Source organism: Rhinolophus sinicus, chromosome 6 (assembly GCF_057876585.1).
Source record: "Rhinolophus sinicus isolate RSI-liver-muscle chromosome 6, RSI-T2T, whole genome shotgun sequence".
NCBI classification, from domain to species: domain Eukaryota; kingdom Metazoa; phylum Chordata; class Mammalia; order Chiroptera; family Rhinolophidae; genus Rhinolophus; species Rhinolophus sinicus.
The window spans coordinates 26195458-26209670 of NC_142506.1; the positions used below are offsets into that span (position 1 = coordinate 26195458).

Here is a 14213-nt window from a genome sequence, read left to right on the forward strand (position 1 = left end):
GTCCATTGAGGTATCTTGATGAAAGTTCCCCCCCCCCCCCCCCAGCAAGCCTCAGGCTGGAAATGAACCTCTCTATTTCTTTTTCAGCATATTCATTTCTGTTACACTTCTTTTATTTTTTTTTTCTCCCTTTCAATTCCAAGAGGCTCATTAAACTTCTCCAGGGAGTCAGTTTAAAAGTGTGGGCTTCAATGAAGGGGTGTTGAAGGGCTGGCAGGCGCCTGCAGGGCCAGGTAGATGAGTGGGGTAGCAGTGCCAAGTAGCTGGCAGGGCCCTGCATTTGTTGTCCTCTGTCTGCCACCACAGACAGAGGGCTTCCATGTTCTAGTGCCCCCCCACCAAGCACTTAGAGGTACTCTGCCCAAAGTCTCCTCCCAGAAGGTGGGTTTCAACAACAGTAGGTACGAATGGTCAGAAACTCCTTGTTCTTAGAAGAAATCCTGCCCCTTAGGAGGTGCTGACCAGATATATCCACAGAAGAAAGAAACAAGGAAACGGGGTTCAATTCCTTCACATTGTGTTTTTCAGGAAACTTCTGTCTGAATAGCCAACATCATTCTGTGCTTTTTAAAAGTTTATTAACTTTTAAGTATATTTACTCTAATTTTCTGTTCACAAAATATACTATTTATTAGAAAATGATATTAAACACACAAACTGCCCTGATATATTATATATATATATATATATATATATATATATATATATATATATATACATGTGTATATATATATACACATCCCAGAGGATGTTCCTTTTTTTCAAGTTATTCATTTTTCCAGGGAACATATTATCCTTCTATAAGATTCAGTAATTCTACTGAAGGAGACTATAGGCTATGTATTAGGATGAACAACGACCAACTCCTGTTACTAAGGTTCAAATTCTGGGATAATATGTGTCAGGTTTTCTTATTATAACAATTTAATGTTTATAATTTTATTTTGTTCTTCTAAGAGCTTTCACATTGGTAATCATTTTCCTTTACAATCTACTGTTAAATACAACAGAGCAAATAACTGCCTTCCGTAGGCAGGGTGGAAATGGACACGCTCATGTACCTGCTTCTATATCGTGCCGGATCTGAAGAACAAAGTTAATGGGAACAATGGGTTTAATTTTCTGCATGGGTTACAGAGAACCTGAAATGAAGGCAAAAATCACATATTATTATGTTCCTTGAATTTCAGAGACATCAAATATTAGGGAAAGAATTGACATAGATTTTAAATGACAAAAATCTTCAAAGACACTAATTGTGTTAAGTAGAATTATTTCTAGAAGTACTGTATTTCCTTCTCATCCTACGTTTGAGACTTTTATGAAGTCTTTGAGATTCTTTGCTCATAGATTTTTAAAATAAAATATGGAGTCAGAGGGAACATGTTTAAGTATGTTAACTCACAATGTTTACAAAATTACCCCCCCAAAAAACCCCTTAACATAATTTAACTTATTCTTTAATGATTAAAGTTGATTAAGATTAAACTTCCATGTTCATTAACTGCTTCCAAAAACACACACAGAAATGGTTTATTTATTTTGAATTAAAATTTTTTTGCACTAGTTAGGCATTCTCATGTCATGATTTAAGTGAAACCAGAAAATTTTAATCGTTATTATTTCTATATCTAAAACTTTCATGATGGTCTATTCTAAAATATGGAAACTCTACTCATTTCTTATTTGAAATGTTGCTGGATCTTTATCCTAAAGCAAATTTTAAAATTATTATATAATAGATTATAATAAAACACTTTCATGTGAATGAGGTATAGTTCTAGTACGTGGATACGCTTTGATTTTCTTCACAAATCTCTCTCTATATTTATCTATATATACCTCATCTTGATTTCAACTGACTGAATAGTTTGGGTAACAAAATAGTTTTGAAAAACTAATTACCAGCAGATGGCGCTCGGTGCATTCTTTGAGCCCAGCAGGAAGAAAAGAAAATATGGGCTTTATTTATTTAATTCTATGTTATCCTAAATGTGAAGTTGCTATATCAAGCTTTATAATCCCCTAAGATTTCTGTTAATTGACTAAACAACTTTGTGGTAATTTATAGACAATCCTCCGATGCTCATCTAAATGGCAGTGCATTCAACTCACGTGCCCCTGTGAAGATAACACAGCATAAAGATGTAACCTTCCCCCACACCCCCGAAACAGCAAAAGAACAGCAGCCTGAGTTCCTGAAGTATAACATAAACTCAAAAAAATCAATTTTCGGTCTAAAAAAAGACCGTTGCCATTTCTTTGCCTTTTTTTTTCCTCCACTTTCTTAAATGAAGACTGGAAAGGCCTTATTTTTGAATGGGTTTATAATGTGCATTATGAATGTTTTAAAGTCTTCTTGTAATAAAACTCTTTGAGTAAATATTTTATGATTACTGAGATACATATGTTGCCTCTGAATGTAATGGGGAGTTATGTGTTTGTGCTGAGGTAGAAAAAAAAAAACAGTTTTGAATCATAAAGATTATTATACATGTAAAACTAAATAACACTGTATTAAGTTCGTTCGAGGTGGTGTTCTTCAGTTTTTCTTTATTTCCCCTGCCTGCCTTCTCCTCCTCCAATTGGAAGATACTTTGCTCTGAACTTTAAAACTTTGTTATTTTCTAATCACCATTAGATATCTATAACTAGAAGTATTTCATTCCCTCTAATGACAAAGAGTATAAGGGATTTTACCTGAGCATCCTTATAAATCCCTCCACACTCACCTTCTCCCACATCTTTGTATCATTCTGTCGTTGGCTGAGGATTTTTCCCCCGCTTGATTTTAATTTGACCTTGCCTACGACAAAGGAACCCAAAGTCACACTATATTCTCAGCCCACGTCATTCTTAAGTTGGAGTCCTGGGTCAGATTTCCAACTGTATAGCTGCTTAACAGTGAGTCTCAAAATGTAAAGGTTTTAACTGTTGAATTTCTAGGCAAAGTCGCACTAAAATTAGTGGAAACTGAGTATGGAAATCTCACTGGGACTATGTGCAACAAGCATCATGTTGTATCCGATCATCATTTGTAAGATCTCCTTAACATATGTATTTTTAGAACATGTACAGTATAGGTATTATAAAATCTTAATACCACTTGAGGACATTTAGCATTTCTCACAAATTATATTAGCATTAATAAAACAAGAGAAATTAAAAATAAGTGCTCAGTCGACACAGCAGTCCATGGTATAATTTCAAAGGAAGAAATGGGACTCCAAGTCATCATAACTCCACAAACAGAAAGGGAGTTTTGGCTCTGCCCAGTGCTTTGAAAATCCATTTTCAAGGTCGGCCCTTGACAGTTGAGTTAGGAGGGCAGTGTGGAAGGCAGGGTGGCCTCCTGCCAAGGCTGTTGCAGATGAGTGGGTGATCTTAGGGGAATGAACTGCAAAATCTCAAAATTTTGCTTGTGTGATGATAAAACCAGAGCCAAATGATTTTTCTAAGACTTGTATGGCCTTCTGTTCCATTTCATTGTACAGTGTGAAATGGTTAAGTTATACTGTGCATTAATTTGCACAAAAGTTTCTATGCTATATTCCAGAGCGTACCGATTGTTTTCAGTAAGACTAACAATAAAATATATTGTTTTTATTCCAAAATGGGTGCAAACATCCTCAGACTGGTGTCATTTAGCTACAGAAAAATGTACTCATCACTGCCTTTAAGATAAAAGATCAACTGTAATTGAAAAATAACAACAACAAAAAAGGAGAGAACATGCCTCTCAGTGTTTAATTGATCCTTCTGAGTTGGATGCTGTTGTGACAGGATTTGGTGAAAAATATACTCATGTTTTATATCACATTTCATCAGTGACGTTCAGGTATGAGTTTCAAGTAAAAGAAAGAGAGCAAGGAGGAGAAGACAGTGAGGGGATCCTCTTCATGGAGCTCTCCTCAAGGACAGCCCAACAGGTCAGGCCCTGGAATCAGGGTGTGGTTTAGTGCAGGGAGAGCCACAGGGAAGAATATTACACTCAAGAGTGCAGTCCATTAAGAAGTTCATCAGAAAAATGCACTTGGACTAGGTCAAGACTATTACATCAACATACTTCTCAATGCTCAGGTCAAAAATACACTTCATTATAGCATTTGCATTAGAAAGAGGCTGGGAGTAAACAAAGCAGGAAGTAGAAGAGTGATCTGGAAATGGGGTCCCAGGAGATGGAGATGGGCATTTCTTTATGACTTTCTGAGCTGGGTGGTATTCTCTTAAATTCACCACAGCTACCTACCTGTCTATCAGAGTCACCCAGATGGTGAGGATTTTTGTTTGCTCTTCGATTTTTTTTTTTTTTTTTGTGAACAGATGCCTAGAATACTTTACTATTGCATTTTGGTCTTGAAATTTTAAATGGGGCTTTTAGGTTTAATGGTTTAGAGTAGCCAAGAAATTCAGATGTTATTCAGGACAATGGAAGACTGAATTTACAACTTAGGTAACAAAATAAGCTATCCTCTAAGGATTAGTTATGAATTAAAAGCATAAGTGAAAATATGGCTTATTGTGCAACATTTCATAAACAGGAACTATGTGATATCATTTTTACTCACAATAATAGGGAGATCCTTGGACATGAGCTTTTATTTTAGTAGGAGTTGGAAATAAATTTTTGAACAGAAAATCACACCTTCAGTTTGTGTTCAACTACTTTCTGTGAGATCAGTACCTTCTTCCTTCCTCCCCTCCCCTCCCCTACCCCCTCCCCTCCCCTCCCCTCCCCTCTCTCTCTCTCTCATAAGCATTTGTAAGTTTGAAGACCTCTCTGGGTAGTGCAATACTGTATCACCTGCATGGTTCATTTCTCTGGCTGTTCTACAGAATATGGTGCCGAGTAGTTAACTCCATATCATAAGGAAAACTGCTTTAGGGAACTTTGAGGGAAGCACTGTTACTGGCTTCTAGGGGATGGCTAAGAGAAATCTGTTGGAATTTTGTAAATCCCTGTTGTAATTCTTTCCAATATTTTCATGAACCAGTCTTTCAGCTCTGAGTTAACTAGATCAAGGATAGTTAAATGATCAATCTGCTATCTAGTCTACCTATATAGCCTGATAAAAATTAAAATATAAATAAAAAAGGGAAACAGAGAATGAAGGTGGAATTTGGGGGCAAAATAAGGGAATCAACTCATTTTTTTCAATAAATTTTTCTCAATAGAAGTAAGGAAGGTACAGCAGCTTAAGGTATCTTTCTTTATATCTTTATTAAAATGGAGTAAAATAAGGAGATAAATTGTTGAGGTTATGACTTTTTTTTTTTTTTTCTGTACACAAAGGGTCTACCAGAATGATGTAGTTGAAGTATTCAGTAGAGCCAAAATTTTAGGGAGTGGAAGATTGCTGAAGAAGGAACTGAAAAAATCAAGACAGGATATAATTAAGGTTTGAAAGGATTTCAACAGAGGTAGGGTCAGGCTAAGGACAAATTGTGGTAATGTTTTATAAGCAGTGATAAGAGGAAAGACAGGCAAAGGAGATACAGCGTAAAAATAAAAGTTCAAGATCCAGGCTCATTTTAGGATTTTAGTCTTCAAGAACCAACAAACTTCTGACATAAAAAAAAAAAAAAAAAAAGATAATAAAGTCAGAAACATGGATCTCCCTCTTCTGACCTCCCCAAAGAAAAAGAAGAGGGGAGGGAAGGCAGGGAGAGAAGAAAAAGGCAGAATTCTTACTCTAGAGAACATTTATCTAAATCTTAGAAGTATCCCATAATAGGAAGTTACACTTGGGCCAGGAAGGGGCCAGTGAAGCTAAGAAAGGACCTGGGGGGATCAGAGAGTAAATAAAAAAAAAAAAACACACAAAAAATGGATGGCTGAAATAAACTCATGATAGATCCTTTAGATTTTTAGCTTGAGTAGCTAAACCTGAGGATATAAAGTAAAACGATATAAAAATCCACCAAAAACATGCAACTATTCTTGGAAAAAGAAACCTGAGCATTTCCTCCCCCCCTTTTTCCAAATAAAGATATTGAAATAAGACATCTCAAGGAGGCATAAATGCATCTTACTCCATCAAATGCCATTCATATGTGTAAGATTCTAAATATTCATTGCTGGTAGAAACCATGAGGACTTCTGAGATTCCGTTACAGATGAAAAAAATTGAGCTCTGAGGAGTTAGGTGGTGTGGCAAAGATCACACAGCCAGTTGTGTGTGTAGACACACACACACACACACACACACACACACACACATATATATATATATATATATATATATATATATATATATATATATATATATAGAGAGAGAGAGAGAGAGAGAGAGAGAGAGAGAGAGAGAGAGAGAGAGAGACTGTTTGTTTTCACACCCGAGTAACTAACTCATCTCCCAGTGTAGGACTGCTGTGGGATTGATATGTAGTTGATGACTTTGTATAACAATGGTTAGTAGTTGTTAAACCCTTACTATGAAATCTCTTTTTTTTCTTCCAAACAACTTCTTGTTGTTATTAGATCCATTGAAATAAAGGCTTAAAGAGATTAATTGTCCACATTCATAGAGATTCTAAATTATGGGTCTGGAACCCAAGTTGGCTCCAAAGCTTATTGTTAATGCAGCCTTTCAACTAGTTGAAGAGAACACAATCAAGTCATCTGTCTAACAAACACAAAAAACTCTCATTATTGTCAACTTTGATCAAAGATCCTTATCCCTTTGGGAGGGAGACTTGATGGTGGGGGTGTAAGTGAAATGTGCAGCATGGATATAACATCACTCTCTCAGACTCGACACCTTGTAGGTGACTGATGACATCGTAAGGGAGGGTGTGAGGTAGTTGTAGAGGATTAATAAAGAAATGTTTCTATGGTTCTAGAAAAATTTATATATTTCCAGGTTTAAAGCAGTAAAGAACTAATTGACAAGAGTCTTCTTTTTCCACTAATTACGTATAGTGGGATTAGCAGGTGGTCATACGTTATTGTTCTTGTAGGTTTTTAAAATTAGTTAATTTTATGAAATTAAGGGGAGTGGATTACATAAAACATGTTATCAAAATATGTTCTCTGGCCTTAGTAACCAAACTCCCCCATGTATTCACAAAAATATCTAAGAAAAACATTACACTATTTTCTATTGAAAAGCATTTCTTCATAAATATTTTTTTAAAAGTTAATTCTGCTTTAATTGATGTTTCTATTTCTTAGGACCTGGTCATAATTGGTGGTGTTACTTTTAGGAGGTCATTTTACTTTTTGGATGATACAGATGGATTTAACTGTGCAGTTTCTACACATGAATGAATAAATATTTGAATACAGAGCAAATGAATGCCACCCTTAAACAGAAAAAGGAAACGTGTGTGTGCCCTCATTAAGGTAAGTTTTCCCTCAAAAAATGACATATGAAATTGCATATTTCACTGGAGATGCTTGCTATGAAGTAAATACAATTTTTCATGCTTTAACCATAAGAAATGCTAAAGTAATAAATAACATTCCTCCACATCCTCAGTTCTGTGTACATTTTTACAGGAAAAAAATTATAGATATAGATATAGATATAGATATATAGAGAGATATATAGACCTATATATACATACCTATATGTATACATACATATATATACATACCTATATCTACCTATCTGCCTATCTATTTATCTATCTATCTAGAGAGAGGTGCTTATGTTTACAAAGCATGATTTGATTTTACATATCATCCTGTATAGTGACTCTAAAATTATTAAGTGAGAACTATAGCCAGTGATGCATGCAAAATAATTCATTCATCATTGCAAACTACAAAAATATTGCTTTTATGCAAAGAGAAAGGGATTTTGAAAAAATTTTGGAAAGAAATTGGAACCTTTGAATGATTTGGGAAATTAAATCATTTAATAAAATAGCAACAGAAGCTTAACTGTTGCAAGTTTAAGATATCAAAAAGCATTTGAACAGCTAACCACTCTTAGTTTCTCATCTGGCAGCCAAAATTTTTTTTTTTTATATTCCCTGATTGCCTATTTTTCCCCATTGAAAGTTATTACATTCCTTTTCCCATTTTTTAATCAAAATCATTTCCAACTTATTTCAGTCTGTCTCAATAATATTTTCATACGAGGAGTGTTGTAACCTAATTCCTTCATTTGAATAATACATTCGTTTTTAATTACTGCAACTTGATCTCAGATTATTCAAATAACTGTTTCATTTTTATGCTTACCCTGACCCCAGTGTATTTATAGGCTTTTATCCTTACCTGATACCAGTGTAATGTAATTATAGATTGTATTTTAATCATCTACTATATTCTAGTGAGTTTGTTTAAATCGCTCCAATCCTGAGCCTTTTATTTCTATGCCTTTTAAAATTCTACAATGGCATTCTCTTTGCATAAAAGCAATATTTTTGTAGTTTACAACAATGAATGAATATTTTACATGCATTGCTAGCTACGATTCTCATTTAATAGTTTTAAAGTCACTATACAGGACGACATGTAAAATAAAATTGTGCTATAAACAGAAGAAGTACATCGTACATCGTTTGAAATCTTTACACCTGTTTGTTTTCCAGACTGCCCCCTCCCATCTCCACTGCTTTAAAACCACAGACATGCATTATGTTTGTGATCACTGTATCTGTGTCTTGTTCTTCAAATCAATGTTGTAACAACACAGGCCAAGTTCCATTTGTAGTGGAACAGGCTTCTCTGATGTGAATTATTTTTATTAGTATTTTGACTACTGATTATTTCGTAATTGCCTGATTATTTCCTAAACTACCACTCCATCAGGAAAATTCATTATTTCTAAGCTCTTTCAGGCGGGTTTCTGAGCTCTTGACACGATGGCTGACTTCAGCAACACCTTTAACAATGAACCAGGAATTTGGTCTGAGAAGATGACTGACAATATTGCCAATCTATAAAGGCCTAGTGTTCATCTTCTGATCAGAATTATAGGCTTGAGGAAGGGATTTTCCTGAGTGAGTCTGATTATCTTCTTCAAATCCTGGAGTCATATTAGATTCCTTATTGTCCCCACTCTTCATAGCTAATCAATCACGACGTCCTGCCAACTCTGTATCTGAGGTATCTTTCAAATCTCCCTCGCCTTTTCCCTTCCTGTGATGCTCACTCAGTTCAGACCCCATCAAATGTATCTCACGATGGCTTTGATCCATCCCCTACCTTCTGTCGTGTACTTTTCCAGTCAGTCTTCCTGACTTTTGCAAGATGCGTGGCTAAAACACACCCCTGATGCTGCCGCCACCCTCAAGTTAGATCTTTGAATGGCTCTCCATTGCCTTCAGGAAGGAACTCAGGCAACTTATCCTGACATCCTAGAAGTAAAGCTTCAGCTGGCTATCACTTTTGATTAGAAGGAATCAAGCTGATCTCAACAGACAACTTCTAATTGTATATACAAGTAAAATTTGGGGAGAAAATACAGATGAGTGAGAGGTTATATAACTTTGAATTCAAACATTGAAAGTTAACAGAAAACAGGACTGTTCATAAATCAATGCTGGTTATGACTACACATTAAATTTTCCGAGTTCCTATCTATGGATTAGACAGACTTCCTCTCTCCCCCTCCGTGTCCTACACTTTATCTCTAATCCCTTCTTTTACCCAAAATACATAAAACTATGGAGATAAATGCCTTAAAGATAAGTGCAACACACAGAAAATAGTTTGAAACCACTGATTTCTTTCACATTCAGTTCAACCACTAGGATGTTGGCTAAGTTTTTAATTATTGTTGAATAAATTTCATGAGGCCCCTTGAAAATTAATTTCCAGAAATGCGAGGGACAAATTATTAAAGTGTAAATAAGAGGACAAAAGTATTTGCCAAAAATATCAGAAACAAGAGGCCCCACTGCATGCCTTTTGCTCCTATTATGGATTCTGTCTGCTGAATGAAGAGCACACTAACTCAGTTAACTGGTTAGGTGTTACAACTAACTCAGAGAACCTTGACAATATGCTATTGTTACAAAATATCTCGGAATGCGAAGTAAAATCATGGCATGAAATAGGGATTTGGGGACAAACTGTCTGATAACTCAAAAATGAATCACGCTGCTTTTTCCAACCTCCATGGAGAAAGGCATGCATGGTTCCCTTTGGGATTTCTTCTACCATTTGGTGTAACATTCACTTGGCTGTAATAATACAAGCTTCATTAGAGAAGTAAAATGCAATTGTCGCCATGAGATCAAAGGACAATCTATTAAATAAAGCAACTGGAACTCTAGAATGAAATAATATGAAAAGTTAGAATTTTACGGTGAATCAAAATGTAAATCGTACTGGCATACTGTGGCTAAATGCAGAACTGAAGATTAGCTTTATTAAGGGGAAATTGACAGTAGCTGGAATGATCTGAAAAAATATGAAAAGATATATTAATTCTAAACAACCTGTTTTATGTACAAGATTAAGCTTAGCATTTGGTGCTGTTTTAGTAAACTTAAAGGCACTGCTGGTTAACTATGAGAATAATGAGAAATATAGAACCAAAACATAATAGGTTTGTGATTTTTATAACAAAGTCTGTATGCAGTGTTTCAGGGACCTAGAAAGGATGGTTTATGTTAAAACACAACAAAAAACAAAACAAAACAAAACAAAACAGAAGCCTGTAACCATTTCATCAGCTGTGTTCAGAGGAAAATAAGTGACACATTGTATATTGACTACTTACTTGCTCCTGAAACCTGTAAGAATCTTGCTCTTAAATGAAACAGAGAACTTAATACTAACTGTTTAATATTAAAGATCTTTATGAATTCTAAAAGCTAGAGCCTGTGTTTGCCTGAAGGAAAGGGAGAGAGGTGGAAACAGGTAAATCAAACTTCTCTGCACACTAGGGGTTCTGAATTTGAATTCTTTTAAAATACTTGGTGTTTTTTCTTCCAAATGGAAATGACAGATTTTAAAACACCTCACTGTGTATTTCAGCACATTACATCACTTAAGTAATTTACAAAATTGTATAAAATTACCTTGAAATCGCATCAAGTATAGCAATGTACCATGAAACTAAAGGGGAAAAAATCATAAAAAAACATTTCATTTTGCAAGGGAAATACAATAGAGTCAAGGATCTAAGGAATGAAACAGTTATTCCCTTCCACATTCTGGAACACAATCTCACTTATTACAACAACTCTCTTTGAATCTGTGGGGAACCGAGAGTTTTTTTTTCCTCCAAAAAGGAAACACAGCATTAAAAAAAAAACCAAAACAACAACAACAAAAAACAAACAAACAAAAACAACTATCAATTCAATGAACCACTGAAAAAAGTAATAAAAAGTAATAATTGAGGATAATAAAATAGAATTTTAAACAGTACTAAGCTCTTTTGTTTATAGAGCAAAAGTCTTACAGATTTCAGGAGCAAGTAAGTGGTCAGCATACAATGTGTCACTTATTTTCCTCTAAATACAGCTGATATAATAGTTACAGGCTTTTCTTTTATTTTAACATTAATCTTCTAATTGTAATAGGCGAAAATTATCTGTCAAAATTCTGAATGCATTTTGCAAAACATTGTTTTTGAAAATTTACTTTTCTTGTAATTTGATTTTAATTATTTCCTAATGAATATACATACATACACACTGCACTTCCTCTTGTTAGATATTTTCACAAAATCTACACTTTCCTCAAGAGAAACAATTTTATATGTGGCCTCGCTTTATCACCAAAACCCTGGAATTTTGAAGTTTGGCTCACGTAGCAGAAGGCAATGAAATGTACTTCTCTTTATCCTCAACATCTCAGGCTTATAGTTGTAGAAGATTAAAGGAAGTCCCAGATACCTACCAATTAATCTTAAAAGGACTCAAAAGAAGACAGCAGGATGAAAATATGGTCAATAAAATATCCTACTCAAGCAGTTGCATCCTCCCATTTCCCGACCCTGAAAGTGATTAGCTTAGTATTATTCGGGTCCAGTTCAGTTCAGTTTTGGCATTAATCGAAACTTCTCAGCTGCTGGGCAGGTTGGCTGCACTTGCTCTTAGGACCATGAAGTTTGTGACCCCCCCCAATCCCAAACCCTTAGGAAATCACCAAGTCTGCTTATTGGTTTTATTCCATTTGCTCGGTAACCAAACAGGATCAACATGATAGTGCACCAAGAACTGGCGTTTGCAAAACCAGAAAAATCTGGGTGAGAAACTCAGTTCTGAATAGTTAGCATCTGGGTGACCTTGGGCAATTTAACTTAATCCTTTCGAGACACAATTTCCTCATCTGGCAAATGGGGATGATCCTGTCTACTCTTCCATGATTGTTGTGAATGTTACATAATATCACTTTATATGAAGGACAAAGCACAGGGATGAGCAGGGAATAAGTGCTTCAAAAATGTTTGTTCTGCTCTCTTCTCATAATTATTTTACTTGGAATGGCAACGGGTAGTCCCTGGAAGCTTCAGGTAGGGCAGATTGTAAAATATCACCGGCTTGAGGTATTCTCCTAGAAGGCATTGGCCTAGAAAGCACATTTCGTTTGTTACTCTGTTGTTGGCCCTGGTTGCCTTTCGGGGAGTGATTTATATCGTTGATTTCAGACTGTTATTCCCAGAGAGGACTGGCTCTGTTTAGCTTTCAGACCTCTACCGTCCACTGTATTTTTGGAACAAATATGCACTTGCTAATATTCTGTATGCTAGGAATTCAGAAAACAGGTATTGGATGCAAAACACCAAAACTCTTGGGATTTACATATATTTGTAATTCCGGAGTCCTAAATTATTGGGATTTTGTTTTGTTTTGCTTCTCAGATCACAGATTAAGTTTTTAAAGCTGGTTAGAGCAAGTGAAACTAAGAAAAAGGAGAAATAAAGTCGTTGGGGCTGATGTGATATTTTTATTCTTTCTCTACTATTTTCCATAAATATGATGATTTATCACATGTAATTCACTGAATAGAAATTTTCAAAAGTCTGGTTCCATAAATAAATGAATATTAATACTATTCATACTAATAAAGTTCTAAATTTGAACAATGTAGATAGATTGGAAACACTGACATAAGGTTAAAGATTATAGCATGTGTCATCAGTATGGTACAACCGAGTCTAGATTTATTTATATTCAAAATTCGGTTAAGCACTTAATTTAAAAAATTGTAAAGCAAGTGTGAGAGTGTGAGTGTGTGTGTATGAGTGTGTGTGTGTGTGTGTGTGTGTGTGTGTGTGTAACATAGTTTGGGGCATTAACTTTAAAAATAAAAACTCTAAATGTACAAAAATATTTATATGAACTACAGTCCTGGATGGAAACTCCATTTCTAATAGTCAAACTTGATGCACATACTGGTCCCTTGCCATGCCCAGCTCAGAGCCATCTGTTATGTTGGCATCGTGCCCACTCACAAGGAGTTATGCCAGTTTAACATGATATAGGTGACACCAAAATGAAGGTTTGAGAGGATAGATAGTGGAGTGAGCTATGACCCCTTCTGTAATCAGGACCCTGAGTGGCTGTCTTTATTGGAGAGGAGGATTTGTGTTAAGTCTGTGGAACCAGTGTTACCAAAAACTCCATTCCAAAAAAAATCAAATCAGATCAGTATGCTGTCTGTCACTCAATTAGAGTACTAAAAATTTTACCCAAGTATGGAACGTTAAATATTTCATTCTAAGACCACGCAACCATCTTGGCACTACTATTATCAGACACATATTCTTGACTAGGTCATGAACACGTATGGCAGTATAATTGATTTTCAAAGGGCCTTTCAAAGGGCCAGGCATTAACATATATAATACAAATGTTTTATGGAAAGGAGCAGCACTCAAAGAATCCACTACTTACATTTTCATTCAAAGGGTTTCTAAAATGTTTTTCCTAGACCATATCCATCAATTTCATTGCATTTATTTGCTTCAGTCCTTATACTAATGAATTGAGTTTCTACTCTATTGCTGGGGATTAAATAATGAAATGTATATTTTTGGTATCACTGTTTTATTTAATCAGACTCCCTGTAACTTTTTACAAAAGGTTCATACTGTAAAAATCTGTAAAGTATCTTGCCTTTCATTGCCCTGTACTTTGCTTAATTAAATATATTATTTAAAGGGGAACTAATACACAAAGGTTTATAAGGGAATTCAGAGGAACAGATATTTTTATACAAACCAGTGGGTCAAGTCACCTTGAGTCCAAAGAGGCATTGTCAGTGCCAAAATGGAAATGCCCAGCCATGCATTCCTGGA

At 35.2% G+C, this 14213-nt stretch overlaps 1 protein-coding gene across 5 annotated transcripts in view; it reads right to left on the reverse strand.

The window, feature by feature from the left end:
- Positions 1 to 14213, reverse strand: part of ZFPM2 (zinc finger protein, FOG family member 2) — a 449678-nt gene that overhangs the window by 23003 nt on the left and 412462 nt on the right. The gene's annotated exons all lie outside the window — the stretch shown is intronic.